At 39.8% G+C, this 20,611-nt stretch overlaps 1 long non-coding RNA gene across 5 annotated transcripts in view; it reads left to right on the top strand.

Moving 5' to 3' along the window:
• LOC128117833 (uncharacterized) overlaps positions 1-20,345 on the top strand; it is a 91,170-nt gene extending 70,825 nt beyond the window's left edge. The window contains exons 7-10 of one of the 5 annotated variants that reach the window (XR_008220921.1): positions 4,815-5,009; positions 5,310-5,360; positions 7,655-7,864; positions 16,009-20,340. This is a non-coding gene — a long non-coding RNA (uncharacterized LOC128117833). Of the gene's footprint in view, positions 1-4,814; positions 5,361-7,654; positions 7,865-16,008 lie in introns of all 5 variants that reach the window. The other 4 variants (XR_008220923.1, XR_008220924.1, XR_008220920.1 and 1 more) reach the window with 4 other exon arrangements.
• Positions 20,346-20,611: the final 266 nt, after the last annotated feature.

Genomic DNA, 20,611 nt, shown 5'->3' with positions numbered 1-20,611 from the left:
CCAATACTCCTCAAATGCCAGTACTTCACAAAATAGAAACACAAGGAACATTGCCTAATTTTTTTTCAAGGCCATGATTACCCTGATACCTAAACAATATAAAATTCCCCTCAAATAAAGAAAATGACAGCCCAATTTCCCTTATGAACATAGATGTCAAAATTCTCAATACAATACTTGCAAACCAAATCCAGAAAAACATAAAAATGAAACCCCACCATAATCAAGTAGGCTTCCTCCTAGAGATAGGCATAGTTCAACATATCTAAATTGATAAATGTGATCCACCACATAACAGACTGAAAGGCAAAAACCACATGATCATTTCATTAGATGCTGAAAAGGCCACTGGCAAAATCCAACACCACTTCATGATAAAAGTCCTGGAGAGAACAGGGATACAAAGGACATACCTCATATAATAAAGGTGATTTACAGTAAGCCCACAGCCAATATCAACCGAAACAGAGAAAAACTCAAGGCATTTTCACTAAAATCAGGAACAAGACAAGGTTGTCCCGTCTCTATACCTATTTCATTGTAGTACGTGAAGTCTTATCTAGAGCAATAAGACACCTGAAGGAGATCAACGAGATGTATAGAAAAATAGAAGTCAAAGTATCTTTATTTGCAAATGATACAATAGTATACATAAATGACCCAGGGAACTTCTACAGCTGATAACTACTTTCAGCAAAGTAGCAGGATATAAAATTAGCACAAAAATCAGTACTTTTCTTATATATAAATGATAAATGGACTGAGAAAGAAATCAAGAAAACAATAACTTTCACAGTAACCTCTAAAAAATATCTTAGAGTAACTCCAACCAAGCAAATGAAAGATTTGTATAATAAAAACTTTAAGAAATTGAAGAAGATATCAGAAGATGGAAAGATCTCCCATGCTCATGAATTAGTAGGTTTAATATAGTGAAAATGATCATCCTACCAAAAGCAATCTATAAATTCAATGCAATCCCCATCAAAATTCCAGCACAATTATTCACAGAACTTGAAAGAACAATTTTTGGATTCATATGGAAAGACACACACACAAGCCAACACCAGAATATCTAAAACAATCCTGAATAATAAAAGAACTGCTAGATATACCACCATCCCCAATTTCCAGTTGTACTACAGAGCTATAGTAATAAAAAAAACAGCATAATATTGGCATGAGAAAAGACATTTTGATCAATGAATTCTAATTACAGACCCAGGCATAAGTCCACATACCTATGGACATATACCTTTTTGACAAAGAAGCAAAAAATGCACACTAGAAAAAAGACAGCATCTTTAACAAATGATGATGGGTCAACTGGATGTTGGCATGTAGAGAATACAGATAGATTCATATTTTATTACCCTGCACAAAACTCATCCATAAATGGATCAACAACCTCAACATAAACCCAGATACACTGACCCTTTTAGAACAGAAAGTGGGGAATAACCTTGAACCTATAGGCATAGGAAAAGACTTTCTGAACAGAGTACTATTAACACAGGCACTAAGATCAACCAATAATAAATGGAACCTGATGAAACTGAAAAGCTTCTGCATGGCAAAGGACACCATGATTTGGAGAAACTGACAGGCTACAGAATAGAAAAAGATTTTTTCCAACTCCACATCCAATAGAAAGTTAATATCTAAAATATATAAAGAACTAAAAATCAACTGGATAGAATGAAAACAAATAAATAATCCAATTAAAAAAGAGGGTACACATCTAAACAGAGAGTTATCAAAAGAGGCAACACAAATGGCTGAGAAACAAGGAAATATTTAATATTCTTAGTCCTCAGGAAAATTCAACCCAAAATCTGTTGGGATAATCTTTTTGTAAGATGTTATCACTGTCCTTGTTCACTTGCCTAAAGTACTTTCTGATTTAATAAAGAGCTGAATGGACAATAGCTAGGCAGAAAGAAGATAGGCGGGACTTCTGGGCAGAAGGATTGTAAGAACCAGTAGGGATGGATAGTACCAAGGAAATAAGGCCTTCTAGACACAACAAGACTGACACATTTATGAACTCACAGAGACTGTGGCAGCATGTACAGTGCCTTCACAGATCCAAACCAGATGGGGTCCCAGCACTAAGAGGGGGAAGTGGACATGATCTCCCAACCCTAGCCAAGAAGCTGTCTCCAATTGACAGCTGCTTGCAAAGGAAAAATTTTCTCCAAGGGAGTCTCACTGGATATACATACCACACTTAAGGGCAGACCCATGCCCAGCAGTAGATGTCTGACACAAAATAAACTCAATAGTATTTTTAGAGATTTTTTTAAATCTCATAATGCTATGGTCATTTTTCACCTAACTGGTCTTTCGTTAAAGTATTATGGTTTCCAATTTTATATTTTTATTAGTTCTCTCCCTCTCCCCCTACTTCTGTGGTTCTAATGCTTTTCCTTAGTGCTTTTTCTCTTTCTCTGATTTGTTCTATTCTGGTGTTTTGTTTTGTTTTCTAAAGACAGAGACAAAGGAGGTATACAGTTGGATCTGGGAGGAGATGAGAGGGTTTAAACCGTGATCAGAAAATATTGTATGAAAACATATATTTTTCAATAACAAAATATGCCAGTTGGTATGTTTCAATTAAATAATGCTAGTCTCCTAATTGTACCCATGGAATTCTAACTGCAATTGTGTAAAGAACAAATGTTGCCTTTAGCTCTTTAGGACACAGATCATCACATAAATAGCAACTGTGCATCATGGTCAGTGACCAGAGCATCAATTCTTCTGGATTCTGCTGCTCAGGTCATACACAGACAGCAAAAGCATGCCATGGCACCTCTTAGTCTACCATTGGTAAACCTGGAAGACATTTTACAAATATCCATAATCAGAATTATCTGGCAAAGACAAAACAATGTACAGGAAATGACCATGATGGAAAAAAAGTGATGCCCTAGAGAAAGGGGCAGCAGTAAAGCCTTCACTTAACAAAATCTCTCCCATATGTATCATAACACCAAAGGCACAAGGGTCCAAGTGTGGAAGATGCGCCACAGTTAAAAGGAATAGAAAAGGTGTTCACAGGACAGATGTTCTAGGAGAGTTTGAGGAGGTGCTCGACTTCCCTCCAGAAGAAAACCCCTTCATTAGCTGCCGTCTTTTCATTTCACATCCCTGGATACAAACACAAAATTGTTCAATCTTTTGACAGAGTTTCTGTCTTTGTTTTTGAGGTGCTGGGGATCGAACCAAGAACTTTGTGCATGCTAAGTAGGCAGTTTCTCACTGAGCAGTAACCCTAATGCTCAGTAGAGTTTTAAAACCGCAATTCTCTCATTGATTGTGAAGGCCAGCTTGCACTGATCCAGCACCTCTGCATCAGAAGCAAGGACTGCCTGTATTTAGCTGAGTACCTTGTTTGGGTTGCTTCAGCTCCTTAAGCCTCACTTTTCTTTTCCCTCTGAACAGTGGGGATAATGACAGTTTCTGCTCCACAGGAATGTTGGGTTAATTATCTAAGTTAATGTTTAGAAAACAATTAGGACAAAGATCTGGTAAGTAGTTAGCACTAATTAAATTACTTCTATTTTGTTGTATAGCTATATCCAAACTTTAAACTACACATTATTAATAGACAATATTATGGCAATATTTCTGATAATTGTATTATAATGATAATACAGGGATGATCTGTGGATATACATCTTGGAACATTTCTGTGAGTGAACTTATTAGATACATTCTTTTTGCACTTTTTTTTGAGACAGGGTATGGTGGTATTTTATTTGTACTGAAATGTGATTTTAATTGTATGTTAATAAATAAAGTTGCCCCGGGGGTCAGAGCTATTAGAGCCATAGCAAAAGCTGGGCGGTGGTGGTGCATGCCTTTAATTCCAGCACTTGGTAGGCAGAGCTAGGTAGATCTCTGTGTGTTCAAGGATACAGCCAGCGTTGGAGACACACGCCTTTAATCTCAATACCATAGAAGACCTGGAGGGCTGTATAACAGACAGTGACGAGGCAGTCATGTGGTTGGTTTTACAACCAATGAGAAGGCAGAACAGAAAGTCTATATAAAGACAAACAGACAGAAAGTAGGTCTCTTTTCGGAGAGGTCTCTTGGCTCAAGAGGCTAGCTGCAGCAGGCGGGTAAGGCTCTTCGCTCTGATCTCTTGGCTTTCTTCTTTGCATTGGTTCTGTGTTTCTTATTTAATAAGACAGTTGGTTACATCTGCAACAGGGTCTTCTTAGCTGGCCAGAAAGTTGCTATTTAGAATAAGTTGGTCTTAAACTCAGAGAAAATGTCTCCAGAACATATAGCTATAAGGCATTTCTTAATTAGTGATTGATGGGATAGGGCCCAGCTCCTTGTGAGGAGTGCCATCATTGGGCTGGTGGTCCTGGGTTCTATAAGAACATAGGCTGCGCAAGATAAGAAGACTCCAGTAAGCAGCACTCCTCCATGGCCTCTGCATCAGCTTCTGTCTCCAGGTTCCTGCCCTGTTTGAGTTCCTGTCCTGACTTCCTTCAATGACAGATTACAATGTGGAAGTGTAAGCCAAACAAGTACTTTCTTTTCCAAGTTGCTTTGGTCATAGTGTTTCATTGCAGCAATAGCAACCCTAACTAAGACAAGTTGGTACCAGGATAGTGGAGTGCTGCTGTGACAGCCCTGACCATGTTGCTTTAGGGAGGACTGTGGAAGGACTTGGGAACTTTGCTCTAGAAAAGCCATTGAGTGTTGAGAGCTCAGAGAGCTGCTCTGTAGGAGTTTGGAAGATAAGAATGTTGAGAGCAGTGCAGACGACGGAGAACTGGCTTGTGATGTTTCAGAGGGAAGCAAAGATGCTACTCGGCCATTTGTGTGAAGAATCTGTGTTGTCTGGTCAGCTGGAGCTGGAGAATTGGCTGTGATTGACAAGAGACCAGAACCACTAAAGTAAAACCTTTGCTTTCCTGGGATGATGGATGCTGGACAGCTAGGGCTGAAGAACCATTTGTGAGTTAGAAGACGCCAGCATCACTGAGGTAAGGTCTTCTGGGAAGTGTTTCCTCAGGCTCAGCACACAGAAGCTGTGTTCCAGAAGCCGCCAAGTGCTGGCAGCAGAACTTGGTAGTGTAAGAGTCACCCAGGTGGTACTGGTTTTGAAGACATGAAGAGGTCATGGAGAGCAGCTGAGGCTTGACACTGTGTAGCAGGGCTGGAGTCCCTGAAGAGAGCCTAGGAGAGCTATTGGTAAAAGTGTAGCCCAGTGGCAGCAAGGGACCCCAGCATTTTGGTGATGCTAGTACCATGGGACCACCACCAAAAAGTTGTGTGTGTTGCAGAGGACAGAGCCACAGAAGTGACCCAAGCCCCCTGGAGGAGCCCAGAAAATGGTGAGTAAATCCCAGATAATCGGATGGTGAGTTATTTATACTTTTCAAGTTTAGTTTTGCTTTATTTAGATTGTAACTGTGACCTGATTCTTCCCTCTTGAAGTAAGAAAGTATTTAATTTATTTTTGGTTTTTACAGGAGCCCAGAGTTGAGAGACTTTGAATTTTAAAAAGACTTTGGATTTTTAAAAAAGGCTGAATTTTTAAGCATTTGAATTTTTTAAAGACTGTGGGATTTTTAAATTTTGGAATGTTTCTATTAATGTGTAATCTTGGGAAGGAAAGAAAAGAGTTGTGGCTTAATGGTGACGTGTTTGTGTGTCAAGTTGACAAGCTTGTGCTGGCTGGTTTGGGTCAACTTGGAACAGGCTGAAATTATCTAAAAGGAAGGAGCCTCAGTTGAGAAAATGCCTCCATAAGAGCCGGCTGTAGGGCATTTTCTAAAATAGTGATTGATGGAAGAGGTCCCAGCCCATTGTGGGTGGGGCCATCCCTGGGCTACTTACTGGTTTTATAAGAAAGCAGGCTGTGCAAGCCAGGAGGAACAAACCAGTAAGCAGCACCCCTTCATGGCCTCTGCATCAGCTCCTGCTTCCAGGTTCCTGCCCTGTTTGAGTTCTTGTCCTGACTTCCTTCAGTGATGGATTACAGTGTAGAAGTGTAAGCCAAATAAACCCTTTCCTTTCCAAGTGGCTTTGGTCATGGTGTTTCATCAGAGCAATGGTAACCCTAAGACATCAAGAATATATAAATTAATACTTAATATTTAAATATAATTAAATGAATGAAATATTTAAACCCATTTCTAAGCCATAACATGCTTCCTCATTAACCTAAAATGTTGTTGTTTTTTTTTGTTTTTTTTGTTTTTCGAGACAGGGTTTCTCTGTGTAGCTTTGCACCTTTCCTGGGACTCACTTGGTAGCCCAGGCTGGCCTCGAACTCACAGAGATCCGCCTGGCTCTGCCTCCCGAGTGCTGGGATTAAAGGCGTGCGCCACCACAGCCCGGCAACCTAAAATGTTTTAAGTAATATTGACTTATAGGAACTTGAGGAATGCATGGAGCCTAATACACCTTCATCCAGTTTCTCCAATAGTAACAGGTTATATAGTTCGTATAGTTTTCATCCTCCTACATGTAAAATTCTATGTGATTTTGTTCCATGTGTAGATTTGTATAACTATCACTACCAAGATGTGGAACCACTTTATTTCTTTGGGGACACTATTGAGTTTGTATTTCCACCAGCCCAATCCCTGTCACCAAGAAGCAAGACATCAGTCTATTCTATGTCTCTGTAACTGTGTCATTTTAAGAATGGTATGTGAGTGCAGCTGTACAGTATTTAACCATTGGAGGCTAGCTTTTCAACTCTGCGTAATTACCTTGAGATCCATCCTGGCTGTTATGCAGGTTCACTCTTTTTTATTGCTCAAGGGTGGCGCATCGCATGTATGGTCCAGAGTTTAACTACTCATCTGTTGAAGGACCTTCGACTGCCCCCTCCCTTTGGGTGTTGAAAGTAAAATATTCTATACAGAATATTTTATACAGTTTTTTATATAAGTGAATATTCTATACAGGTTTTTGTATAAGTATAAAATTTCATTTCTCTGGGAGAAATGCCCAAAAGTCTGACAGCTGGGTTATATGGCAGATACATGTTTGGTTTCTGAAGAGACTACCACATTATTTCCCAAAGTTGTATCATTTTTACATTCTTCCCAGAAATGTATGAATTTCGTCATCTTCCCCTGCTGGGGGGCATTGGGTACTGCCATCATCTTTTTCTTTGGCCATTCTACAGTCCTGTGATGAGCGCACTGGTTTTACTTTGCGTTTCCCTAACACTGAACAGTGCTGACAAGCTTTTATTGCACTTGTTTGTTGTTTTTACCCCAGCCTTGATACAATGTCTCATTTCTTTACACGTTTTAGGTGGATATATACTTTTTCTTCCTCCTCTGTTTCTTCCTCCATCTTTACTTCTGGGGTTTTTATTCAGAATTAATTTTTTTGTCCCTGTATGAGATTTATACAGTTTCTCCTGCTTGGACCTTGTCCTTTCATCTAACCAGGGTCTTTCACAGAGGAAATGTTTCAGTTTTGGTAAAATTCAGCTTAGCAGTTTTTCTCTAATTCTTAAATGATCTTTTTATTGACTTTAAGTGCTTGCACATTACCCTAGCTCGTGTTCTGTTGTTGTGATAAAACACTGATCAGAATCATCTTCGGGGACGAAAGGGTTTATTTGGCTCACAGTTACATCACCAACGAAAGCCTCTTTCGGCAGGGACTCAGGGCAGGAACTTCAGTAGATGCCGTGGCGGATGGAGGAACACCGCTTCCTGGCTTTTCCTTATGGCTTGCTCAGGACGGCACTGACCGCAGTGGGCGGGGCCCTCCTACACCAATCAACAATCGAGAAAACGCCAGCCACACAGACACGCCCACAAGCCAATCTGATGGATGCGATTCCTCAATTGAGGTTCCCTATTCCCAGGTGACTTTAATTTTTATCAAGTTGGCAGAAACACATATTAAGGAAATTAGTCTATGGTTCTCATATTTATTGGAAAGATTTTCTTATTTGTGTTACTTCTGTTTCATATTTTTTTTTTGTGTGTAGCCAATTTGTTAATCTTTCATTTGCTGTCCGTTATGTGCTATGCTTTCCCTAAACCTTTAAAAAATTATTTTCTCATTTGACTTTTGCAATTTGCTCTTTGATTTTGTTCAGCTGCCTCAAAGCATAGGTCTGGCAGAAGATTTCTAATTATTAATATTTACACGCATTCTGTCTTAATGTATCTGTCCCTTCCCTCTTTTCTTCTGCTCTCCTTCTCTTCTCCCTCTTCCTCTTTCCTCTCCTCCCATCCTTTCTCTGCATCTTTTCTCCCTTCTCTTCCCCAGATGACCTTGTGGCTCTTCCCACCACTTCTACCAGGGACTTGTATTTATATATCAGACTTACGGGGCATTTTTACATGGCACCCATTCCATCATTTCAAACTCAAATGTCCTTAAAGAAAGCAATGTTTTTCCACTAAGGGCATCCCCATTTCCAGAGGCAGGGAACTGACCGTCACGTCGACTCTTTTCTCCCATTGAATGTCAATAGTCACAGGCTTCTGCTAATTTTATTGTACAGAGTTTTACTTTTATTTTTGGTTTTTTGAGACAGGGTTTCTCTGTGTAGCTTTTCGCCTTTCCCGGATCTCGCTCTGTAGACCGGGCTGGCCTCAAAGTCACAGAGATCTGCCTGCCTCTGCCTCCCGAGTGCAGGGATTAAAGGCATGCATCACCACTGCCTGGCCAGAGTTTTGTATTGTCCTTTGTATAGTTCAGATGCTAGTCACTGCTAATTTGAGAAGCTGAAGTTGCCCTCCAAACAGTGTTCCTGAGTCTTATCTCTGTAGCACAAATCCTAATTGATTTTAATAATAAAAACTGGGAGTCAGATATAGGGGTGAAAACTGAAAGATCAGAGAGACAAATGAGCCAGCCACAGCCACCACCTCTTACCTCGATTAACTCCTCAGCCTAAAAGAGAGTGAGCTCCTGTCTCCTCTCACCTTATATTCCTCTCTCCACCCAGCCATATCACTTCCTGTCTCCACCTCCCTAGTGCTGGAATTAAAGGTGTGAGATCCCAAGTGCTGGGATCAAAGGTGTGTGCCACCACTGCCTGGCTCTGTTTCCCTTTTAGACTGGATCAATCTTGTGTAGCCCAGGCTGGCCTTGAACTCACAGAGATTGGTCTGCTTCTGCCTCCCAAGTGCTGTGATCAAAGGTGTGTGCCACCACTTCCTGGCCTCTGTGACGAACTAGTGGCTTAGCTCCCCATTCTGATCTTCAGGCAAGCTTTATTTGTTAGATCACAAACCAAATATCACCACATCTCTCTGTCAACACAGTAGCTTATAACAATGCTTCCAGGGTAAAAAACACTCCAAATATGTCATTCTGCCACTCAAAAATCCATAATAAGACTGGATATGCAACTCAGTGGGACAGCACTTGCCTGGTATGTATGAGTCCCTGAATCCCATTCCAACATTGCAGCATCAAAAAAAAAAAATCTACATAAAAGGGAAGTAAAAGGATAATATGAAGGATTAAAAATCATATCTGACTAGGCAAATGAGAGAACAAAAATTTTATGGAAGTATATTACATATAATTCTGGAAATATATTTGAAATTTTGAAAGAATTAATGTTTATCTAAAAAAAAAAGCCATCAAAATTGAACACAGAGAAAGCCTGAACTGGTCCATAATCATGGAGGAAATGGAGAAGATTTGCCATCTGAAAGGGAATGGGACCTGGTACAGTAGCTCTAGGGGAAAAATGACATCCACTCTACCCTGGTAGTGAATGGACAGCCCACAGGAAAAATAAGGTTTATAAAACCAACTGCTGGGGCTTCCATTTCATACAGCAGGCCTGTCAAAGCAACGGGGTGAAGCCGGTCACGTGCCTTCTGATTGCTTTTAAATGAACAACTTTATAATTTTCTCCAGAGAAAATAGGTTGCATATAGAAATGAACAGATGTGGAGCCAGGGCTCAGGTTCCTCTTCATCTATTTTATTTTCCTCTGGAAGCCTCCAGATGGCAGCATGTTCCTGTGGAAGACGATGCTGGGGGTTCCGCTCTGCTTTTCTGTTCACTGCAGTACCCACGAGTCAGGCTGTCAACAGGGGGAGGAGATGGGAGCCGAGGTGGTAGACATGTTTCAGAATATCCTGAACTTTTATACTCTACTCAACTTACCATCCATAAAGAACATCTCTAAGCTGCCAGCTCGCATAGGTAGTTCCCCTGCAGTCATAATAGGAACAGGGATTTTCTTTTGAGCTGCGTTTGTAACACTCTGGTTAGAAAGCTGATTTCTGTTGTTGTTGTTGTTCTCAACACACCATTTGTACAGAAACCATTTTTTATTTTTCATACTTTAAACTAGGCAGTGATAGTCAGCATCACAATTATGCAGATGCTAACATCAGCTAACTGGTCTCTGTGGAGCAATGGCTCTCAACTTTCCTAATGCTGTGACCCTTTAATACAGTTTCTCACGTTGTGGTGACCCCCAACCATAAAATTATTTTGTTGCTACTTCATAACTGTAATTTTGCTACTGTTAGGAATCATAACATATATATCGGATATGCATAATATCTGCTATGCAACCCTGTGTAAAGGTCATTTGACCCCAAAAGAGGTCATGACCCCCAGGTTGGAACTTCCACTGTAGAGTCTCCTCTGCACACTGTTCTATTACCAACATCCCGAGGCTTCTCCTCACAACTGCAGTAAGTGTAAGATGCCTCGGTGACTCACCACACAGGGTCCTGAGCAATCTGCTCCCCCACTCCCCTCAGAGCCCCTCAGTCACTTGGCTGTGGCTTGAACAGGATATGTTCGTTCCCCATCAGGATCTTTGCACTTCCTGGCACTCTGGACTTTCTGTGGCTCACTCACCCAGTCAGGTCTCTTTTCAGCTATCATTTTCCTGGGAGCTCTTCCCAGATCACTACCCCTTTTCCTCATTATATCTTTATCACCCCCATATGGAAAGGATGAAAAATACCTAACACTTTCATGGGTGTGTTTACCAAACAGAATTCCATGGAAAATTGGGACTTTGTATTGTTTCCTTCTGTCTTCCTTCAATCTATGAAAATGCCTGATACATACCACATACTAGGGGCTCAATAATGAGTTTATTGATTGAATGAAAGAATGAAGCAAAGTTCCAGTAACTTATACCTCCATTTCATCTCTTTTGATACAACATGTGGCAGATACTTGGAAAATAGAATCCCAAGCTATTGAGATAGCATTATTGTCAGTAAGTCATTGATATCATTTTCTACATTTTTTTTTACTATTTCCCTCCCTCCCTCCCTCTCTCCCTCTGTCCCTCCGTCCCTCCCCCCCTTTCTTTCTTTTGAGACACAGCCTCTCTCTATAGCCCTGGATGTCCCAGAACTCACTATGTGTATCACGTTGGCCTCAAACTCATGGAGATCAGCCTGCTTCTGCTGGGATAATGGCATGCACCGCCACACCAGCTATTTATTATTTCCTAAGCGTACATTTGATTTTAAAACTGCCCCAAGAAATTCCACAAGGCCCTACCCACAGATGAAAAGCCACAGACCATGGCTATTGAGGGGGGAAGAATTGTTCTTGACTACAAATGAGGTCCCTGATAGGTCCACTCCCAACTGTTATCCCCAAACATACACGCATAGAAACAACCTGAACTGGTCTCAGCATTATGTGTGTGTAACAATAACTAAAAGAAGAGGCCATGAATTGAGACAGGAGTGGAGAGGGGGTATCAGAGGAGCTGGAGGAGGATGGAAAGGGGTAAAAATTGTGTAAATACAGTACTCAGGCATGAAATTCTCAAAAAAAATTAATAAAAAGCTCCCCCTAAAGTTACCAGTGGTCATATAAATTATAGCAGCTAGATATCTTACCTTCAGCATTTATATAATTAAAAGTGGAATCAGCATCAAATTATTCCATAAGAGATCTATGGAATTAATTCCTTTTTTTTTTCAAGACAGGGTTTCTCTGTGTAAGGGCTCTGGCTGTCCTAGAACTCACTTTGTAGACCAAGCTGGCCTCAAACTCACAGAAATCCTACTGTTTCTGCCTCCCAAGTGCTGGGATTAAAGGTGTGCTCCATGACTGCCCAGTCTGGAATTTATTCTTAAAGGAAAGTAATTTCACTGAGAACTTCCACGAGTCCCTAAAAGAGCTTGTCACCAATGTTGGAAGACTATCTGCATTACTAATTCTGGATGATATTTTGTCCTCAAACCAGCTCTCAGGCATGGGATATGCAGGCTGGAGAGAGAAGGGTATAAGTAATTAAGATGTGAGTTCACTCAGGCTGCATCCCAATCACAGCTCTGTTTCTGGTACTGCTAATAGACTGTGCCCTCACCTTGTAAGTGGAACTGTATCCCACATGGACATGTGCAAGACGAAGTCTGAAAAGTTCTGCTAAGTAAAAAGAAATTCATTAAATACTATTTCCGTTTGAATGGGTATAGCTATAATCACAGTATATGAATTCACTAATTAAAGTTGTAATAAAATATTCTATTATAAAGTATATTTAAGTAATTCCTTAACTTCTTCCTTGGTATTAAGAAAAAATTTCCAAGCTGAATTATATTAAATATCTGCTTTGAAGTGGAATCAAGGACTTAATTTTTCATAGTATCTTATGGAGTATTCCTCTTATTTTTCTAAGTGACCAACACCTTAATTTTTATTTTAAAATAGTTTTGATTATTTTGTTCATACTTATAAAATAATAGCAGCTTTAATCTGCTACATGTTTATAATGTCCTAAGCTCTATGCCAAGTCTTGGAACCCAGTTATCTTCGTAATAGTTCTTCAGTGGAGAAAATGGCTTTAACTGTTCACCAAATACAAATGAAGTTTCTTAAGACGGTGAAGGTGAAGAACTGTCTGAACTTGATGACCACACCGCCCCCCCTTTTTGTTGTATTTTTTGACTACAGGGGTCTTGTAACCTACACTGGCCTCAAACATAAGTGCTGTGATTACAAGCATGTACCACCTTGCTCAGTTTTATGTGGTGCTGGGAATGGAACCCAGGGTTTCATGCATGGCAGGCAAATACTGTACCAACTAAGTTACATACCCAGCCCCCGGTGGCTATAACTTCTAATGAAGGAAAACCTGTGTAGCATGGCAAATTGAGTCAAATTAGCATAAATTGTCTGTGCAGGAGAGTACTGAAGCTCCCTTATGCTTTATTTCCATAAAATACTGTGGTATATAAAGATACTGCTGCCCATAACAGTAGTATTGCTCTCAGCATATTTATTTGAACAGACACAAAATCTGATGCTTACCTGTCTTGTAGTTACTTTTCCGATGAGATCTCATTGATTTTCTTTAGCTGCGTCTTGGTTACTTTTCTATTGCTGTGAAGACATTATGATCAAGGCAACTCAGAGAAGAAAGAGTATATTAGAGAGTATAAAGACAAAGGGGCTGACCTTTTCAGAAAGTGAGTCCATGATCATTATGTTAGGGGTCATGGCAGCAGGCAGGCAGGTAGGTAGAGCAACAGCTGAGAGCTTATATCCTGACCCACAAGCAAAAAGTAGAGGGGGGGATCTAACTGAGAATGAAGTGGGCTTTTAAAACCTCAAAGCCCAGCCCCCAGTGACACACCTTCCCCAGCAAGGCCACACCTCCTAATCCTTCCCAAACAGTTCCACCTACTGGAGACCAAGTATACAAAGATATGATCCTATGGGGATCATTCTCATTCAGATTCTACAGACTACTTCTTGCCTTGACTTAACACAGGGTAGTTCATTATAGGAGAGCTTTTTTGATGCAGAAACTAAAATCTCCTCAGTTATATAATAAGACCACAATTTATTTTTCTAGTATGGCAAGGTGCATATAATAGACATCTGTAATTCATTTCTTCTCAGCATCTATTCTCCTATAATGATATGAAATCTACCTCTTTAGGGAACCATCCTCTACCACTGGCTCATTTATATCTATGCTTGGGGTGTGGGGAAAGAACAAGGGGCTGAATTATGTTCTGAAGCTAACAGTTGTTATACAACCATTGAGAGTCATATCTATTAGTTAGGATATCTATTGCTGTTTAAAACACCATGTTCAAAAGCATTTTTGGGGAGGTAAAAGTTTATTTCATATTACACTTCTACATTAGAGGCTACTGTTGAAAGAAGTCAGGCCAGAAACTCAAGTCATGAACCTGGAAGCAGAGCTGATACAGAGGCCATGGAGGAGTGCTGCTTGCTGCCTTGTTCCCCAAGACTTGCTCAGCCTGCTTTCTTATGCAAACCAGGACTCTGCCTAAGGGTGGCACTATCCATAGTGGGCTGAACCCTCCCATATCAACCACTAATCAATAAAATGCCCAGCAGGCCTACAGGCCAATTTTATGAAGGCATTTTCTCAAGATTCTCTTTTGAGACATGTCTAGGTTTGTTTCAAGTTGATAAAAACCAATCATCATGGTCCATGATCCTGGCCAGTTCAAAGAAGGCCAATTACAGCTATGGACATCAGGCTAGATCTTCTGCTAGAACTGCTGGGAAAAGGAAGCTCATCCTCCATTCCAGGGGTTAAGTCTAAGACTGCTCATAAACTATTTTGAATAAGAAAAGTATATTGTTTGAGCACATAAATCTAGCTTTACCTGAAGCCAGAAACTGTCAACATTTTGAACTACATTAACTCAAGTTACTTGACTTTCTTTCATCCATTACAACAACAGCAACACAAATCTTGAATAGCTCAGTAGGAAAGACCACAAACCAGCAGAGAGCAGTGGTTAGTGAAATCCAGGATGACATCATCACGGCAGTTCTTTTCCACCTTCTGCTTTTGAGACTATGGTTAACTACTTAATTTCTCAGTCATAGTTGCTCCGATTTAGAATAGGAATAATAGTAGTCTTGCCTATTAGGACTACTCTCAGATCAAAAAATCAAACAGGTTAGTTTAGGAAACAAGCTTAGCATGCTGCCTGTGAATGATTAGCACTCCCAAATGCATTATGATTTTTATTCCTCGTCAGCTTTAGACATCAAAACACCCAGTCTTGAAAAGGCACCCAGAAGCCTCATAGAATGCTGCTGTTGTCATCTGCTTCTTTGGCCACATTTGGATGCACATCTGGTGTCTCAGTGTATAAGCAGGACTTTAGATCTTTACACCTTCTGTTCTTGTGACTCAACGGTTAATACAGGGAGGCGACAGAATACGACTGCTCTATCAGAGTCATGTTCAACCCTGAAGCAATTTCCATTTTTGTATGCTTACTTGGAGCAGTTTGTAAGATATGAAATCAGTAAGAAGAGACGTCTTCCTGTTAAAGAAGACATTTTCTTAGACCGCATATGCCTTTAAACATTACTACTCAGAATTTTGTTATTTCTCTACAAAGATGTGATTCCAGTATTACAAGGAAGATATTGTTAGTTGTACAATACCCTTCATTCAGCTCTTTTGAAGCAAGTATTATGCATCCTGTGTAAGTATAACCACATGTTACATTGGAGAACTAAGAGGAAGGATGTAAATCTGAGCTTGGTGAGGAAAACCAGAGGAAGACTGACCTTTCTGGTAAATTTTAAAGCTCTTCCCTTTTGACTAGTTTTGGACAATGTAGGCCTGTGTTATAGGAAAACCACCAGAGAATGCAAGTAAAGCGCTAAGTAATTTAATAAGGTTTTTTATATTAAGGTAATTAACCACAGCTTAAAGTAAATAGTTGTACATGTCTCTCAATGTCTCTCAATTGATGGGGCTTTTAATGTCTTCCTGCCTCCCTTCTCACTGTCAGATGGCTTGCTGCTTCATATGTAGCTGCTAGAGTGTCTGAGTTTAGAAGCTGCCCCTTTTCACCCTCTTGCTTCTCCTCCACAGTGGAGAGAGAAATTGAATTTGCTCCAGAATAAATGTAGGCAGGAACAGGCTTTGATAGAGTCGGAGTTTTCCTAGGGTGGATTGGGTGATTTTAGCATAAAGGTTGTCACTTTGTTCTATGCAACCCAAGACTGATGCTTTCTTCTGCATTGTTTTGTTTTGTTTTCAAGCACATCTACATGAGGATGACCTTTGGGTGGTGCTTTTGCAACAAAATTTCCCGGGACTTTTAATGTAGCTGGAATTTGTGCTTACGTGTAATTTATTCTCGATTGCTTATGATCTACCTGTGGATATTTTAATGACAGCAGAAGAAAATTGAAGTTCTGGATTTTGTATTGGAACTGTGTAGTGAGTAGCCATTCCAGCTTTGATCTGGAAGTTCCAACCCCCATTGAGACTTCAGCAACTGTCACGCCTACAAGGCGGGGCCAAGGGAGGTGCCTGGAGACTGGAGAGCTGGATCGGCGCTCTGTTCCGGGACCCTGAACTGGAGAGGTGGACCAAGCAGAGCTCCAAAGAACACCGCTGGACTGCGATACACCTTCCCCAGACCCCGCGACCTACCTATCCCTTAATTTGTAAGTTACGCCATTAAATAAATCTCCCTTTAACTACGTGGAGTGGCCTTAATAATTTCACCAATAGAACTGTTCCAAACTTGCCCTGTCTACTTCCTTGTCAACTGAAGATTTGTGGTGGTCTGTCTCCATGAGATGGCCCCCATAGGCTCTTATATTTGAATGCTTGTTCCGTAGGTGGGAGAACAGTTTGAGGAAGGGTTAGGAGGTGTGGCCTTGTTAGAGGAGGTATGTTACTGATGGGTGGGCTTGGAGGTTTGAAGAGCCTGTATCAGGTCTAGTCCTTCTCTCTCTGCCTCTGACTTTTGGATAAGATGTGAGCTCTCAGCTACTGCTCCAGCCCCATGCCTCTGTGCTTGTGGCCTTGCTCCCTGCCATGATGGCCATGAACTCATGAAATTGTAAGCAAACCCCAATGAAATGACTGCTTTATAAGTTGCCTCGGTCATGGTGTTTCTTCAAAACACTAGAACAGCAGCCCAGACAGGCTTTATAACTATTTTTCTTACTCTCTCTTGCTCACTCTTGCCCAAATGAAATCTTTTAAAACTCTTGAGTTAAGACACATTTTTCCAAGCACTCTCAATGTTCTTAAGGCTTCTCAGTCATTTCATGTATTAATGTGCCTATGACTCAAAATCTAGATTGTGTAAATCTCTCTCCATTCTAATGCCTATCACCACACAATCTTCCCAGAGTATTGGAAAGCTGGCCAAATGTTACTACTTACTGTTCTATATTCCACAGTGCATAAGATCATTGTTTCTAAGCATGCTATCATCTGCTCTGAGGATATACATCTCTCTTTCTCAATCTATGGAAAAATAATATTATTAATACCCCCTTTATACTGTCCCATCTTCTTTTATTATGTCTGGTAGGAAAGTGACTGCACACTTAATGACAGAAGGGCTAATGACTTAAGCAAAACTGGTTGCTCATCCTTGTAGTTGTCTTTGTTTCTCCTCAGACAAGCCTTCTGTGTGTAAATATGTCCAGACATTGTCACATTATATTGGAGTGTTCAGGAAGGCATGATATATCTGTCACTAATGTACATCTATGCAAGGAATTAAAGGAAACACAGCCCAGATTCTCAGTTACATGCACAGGATATAAGATAACAACTCCACGCCTAAATATTAAATGGTTTCAGTCTTTTTTTTTTCCAGGCAGACACATTCTTATCTTGGAGATTCTGTCTAGATATGTGATAATACAGCTTTCTAACTGGGAGCCTTTGATTTCCAAGTTCAGAAGAACATGTTTTTACAGTTCTGTTATTCCCATCCCAGTTTTTAAGCTTTGTTAAAAGGACTCTATTTCAGTGTGTTTTTTTTTCTTCTGTAAGTATTATAATAGGAAACTCATTGTTTGGATGTGTGTATTCCAGATGAAAGTGATTTCACACTCTTAATGAATTACATAAATCCCTTGGGTTTTCTTGAGCTAAATTTCAAGTATTTTTATGTTTTTTAAAATCTCACAACCTTTTTAAAATGATCAGAAATTAATAAAATCCTGTCCCCAAATAAACTGTATATCCTTAATGAGATGTGACAGCAGTGTCTCTACTAATAACTCACAGACTGTGGCACAGGAGTCAAAGGTACCTGAGTATTTCGGTTAAAATGGGATGCTAATGACGCAGCCCTTAGAAGCGTCACTTCAGCATCATTAAATTAGTTCCATGCTGAGAAAGTGTCTCCTTTAAATATATATTCCACCCACTGTCCAGCTAGGCACATGGTTCTGTGATCTGCTTGCTTCAGTAGAAAGAGAGAAAATGGCGTCAGTGCTGTGAGGAGAGGTTCCAGAGTGAAGGGATCACATTTCTATAAATGGAGGGTCATTGGCTAACAAGCCACAGTTATCTATTTAATTCCAAATACTCTCGGAAATGGAAGATAATTTTGTGTTCAATTTTAAGCTGACCTGGAACATTTTTTTTTTTCTTCTGGTAACTAAGCAGAGTACAAAATGCCAAAAAACACCTGTCTGCCATGATTTCATTGCCCACATCCCACATCTTCCCCAAGTTTATTATAAAGAGGCATTAATTACAGATCCAACTAATCACACAAAGCTGACATGTATAGCATATAAAAAGCTTTTCATTGACAGAAAACCGTCTTCTCAGCTGCAATTATATGAACAGTAAGTGATAGTACCTGAAGGTGGCTAATAACGGGTCTGATTCCAGTGGGTCATCCTGAGGCTGTACCCTGGACTCCATCCACCTGTTTCATCCCAGAGGCTGAATATAAATTAAGTAGACTCCCATAGATGATATGCTTGTTCCATCTAAACACTTAAATTTCATGACTCAAAGGGGCAAATGATTAGTATTTGCTGCATTTTATATTAAAAATACACCAAGTGGAAGGACAACACATAGCTCTAGCCTCCATGTGACTTTATTTGCCACCACTTTCTCATGTGTAATATGTAACTTCATGGGTTCTCTGAGATTTTTAAGTTTAAAAGGAAAATGTTACATAGTGGGGAAATTTTGAGAAACAATCCAATTTTAAACCTAGCACACTTGCAAGCAGCTTTTGGGATCCTGCCATTCCTTAGGTGTCTGTTACATTATAACTGTTTTTAACTACAGCATTAAGATGATCTGTGTGCATGCCTTCCATTCCCCCAGTATTATCCATTTATTCTTTGTTTCTGGAGCACTATGGTTCGACCATTATTAAGAAGGCAACGTTTTATTACAATAGCAGTTTTCAGTGTGCACGTATTAATCAGAACTCTCAAAGAAGATTCATATGCCTTGTGAGAAAACATCTATTTGCATAAGAATATGCTACCAGCAAGCTTAGATATCTTATTGCTCGTAGTTATTCTTTTTTTACAAAATATAGTCAGATGAGCTGACTAAAACATGTAAGCATGGCATTTAGGATGCCAAGAGTGAGGTATCCCCAGAGGTTCAAAGTCAACCTGGGCTTTAGTATGAAATCTGTCTCAAAAATGTTCAATTATTTTAATGCAACACACATATATATGAGAAGTGAAGAGTCTATATGCTGACCATTTCTTTCCTGTTCGTCTCTACTCATAATTCTCTCCTCCTACATTTGTTGTTGGCTGTTTTGTTGATCTTTGCCATTCCGATGAGGGTAGGATGAAATACCAAAGTTGTTTTGATTTGCATTTCCCAAACTGCTAGGGACAATCAGCATTTTTCTCTCTTTTTAAAAGATATTTCTTAGCTATTTTTTTCTTCTTTTGAGAACTTGCTCTTCAGGGCCCAGGTCCATTTTTGAATGGATCATTTGTTTTATTTGCTTTTTAGTTCTTTATATATTCTGGATTTTATTCCTCTGTCAGATCTACATCTGCAAAGATGCTCTCCCATGCTGTGGCCTCTTCACTCGGTTGATGGTTTCTTTAGCTGTGCAGGTTTCTTTGATTGTTTGTTTGTTTTATGAAGTTCCATTTGTCAATCATTGGCCTTAAATTCTTGGGCAAATGGAGTCCTATTCAGAATGTCCCCTCCCACAACTATATCATGTAGAGTACTGCCTGTGTTATCTTTCAGCAGTTACAGTGTTTCAGATTCCAGGTTTTGTGCAAAGTGACAGATACATATTTAATTTCATTCTTATGCATGTGGACACCTTGTTTTCCCAGCACCGTTTGCTGAAAATGTTCTCTTTAGCTTATGTCTTGGCATCTTTGTCAAAAATTAAGTGGCTGAAGTTGTGTCGCTCATGTTTGGGTCTTCAAATTTGTCCCATTGGTCTACATGTCTGTTTTTGTTCCCATTTCATATTGTTTTAATTATTATGGCTCTGTAAAATATCTTAAGATTTAGAAATGTAATATCTCCATCATTGTTCTTTTTGTTCAAAACTGTTTAAGTTATCTGGGGTCTTGTGTAATTCCATATGAATTTTAGGATAGATTTCCCCCTTTATGTAAAAAAAAGAGATGTGGATTTTGACTGGGATTTCACTGAGTGTATTAATAGCTTTTGGAGAATGGTCATTTTTACAGTATTAATTCTATCAATGAAAAGAATTAGAATTGATAGACTTAATGGACATGGAATGTCTTTTCATTTTCTAGTATGTCTCTCTAACTTTCTTCAGAGGTTTAAAGTTTTTACTATTGAGGTCCTTCACTTCCCTGGTTAGGCTTACTCCTAGATATTTTGTTTTGTTGAGGCTATTGTGAA

Source organism: Peromyscus californicus, unplaced genomic scaffold (assembly GCF_007827085.1).
Source record: "Peromyscus californicus insignis strain IS unplaced genomic scaffold, ASM782708v3 Scaffold_21__1_contigs__length_65335640, whole genome shotgun sequence".
In the NCBI taxonomy this organism is placed as follows: Eukaryota; Metazoa; Chordata; class Mammalia; order Rodentia; family Cricetidae; genus Peromyscus; species Peromyscus californicus.
This window is presented reverse-complemented; position numbering and strand designations above follow the sequence as displayed.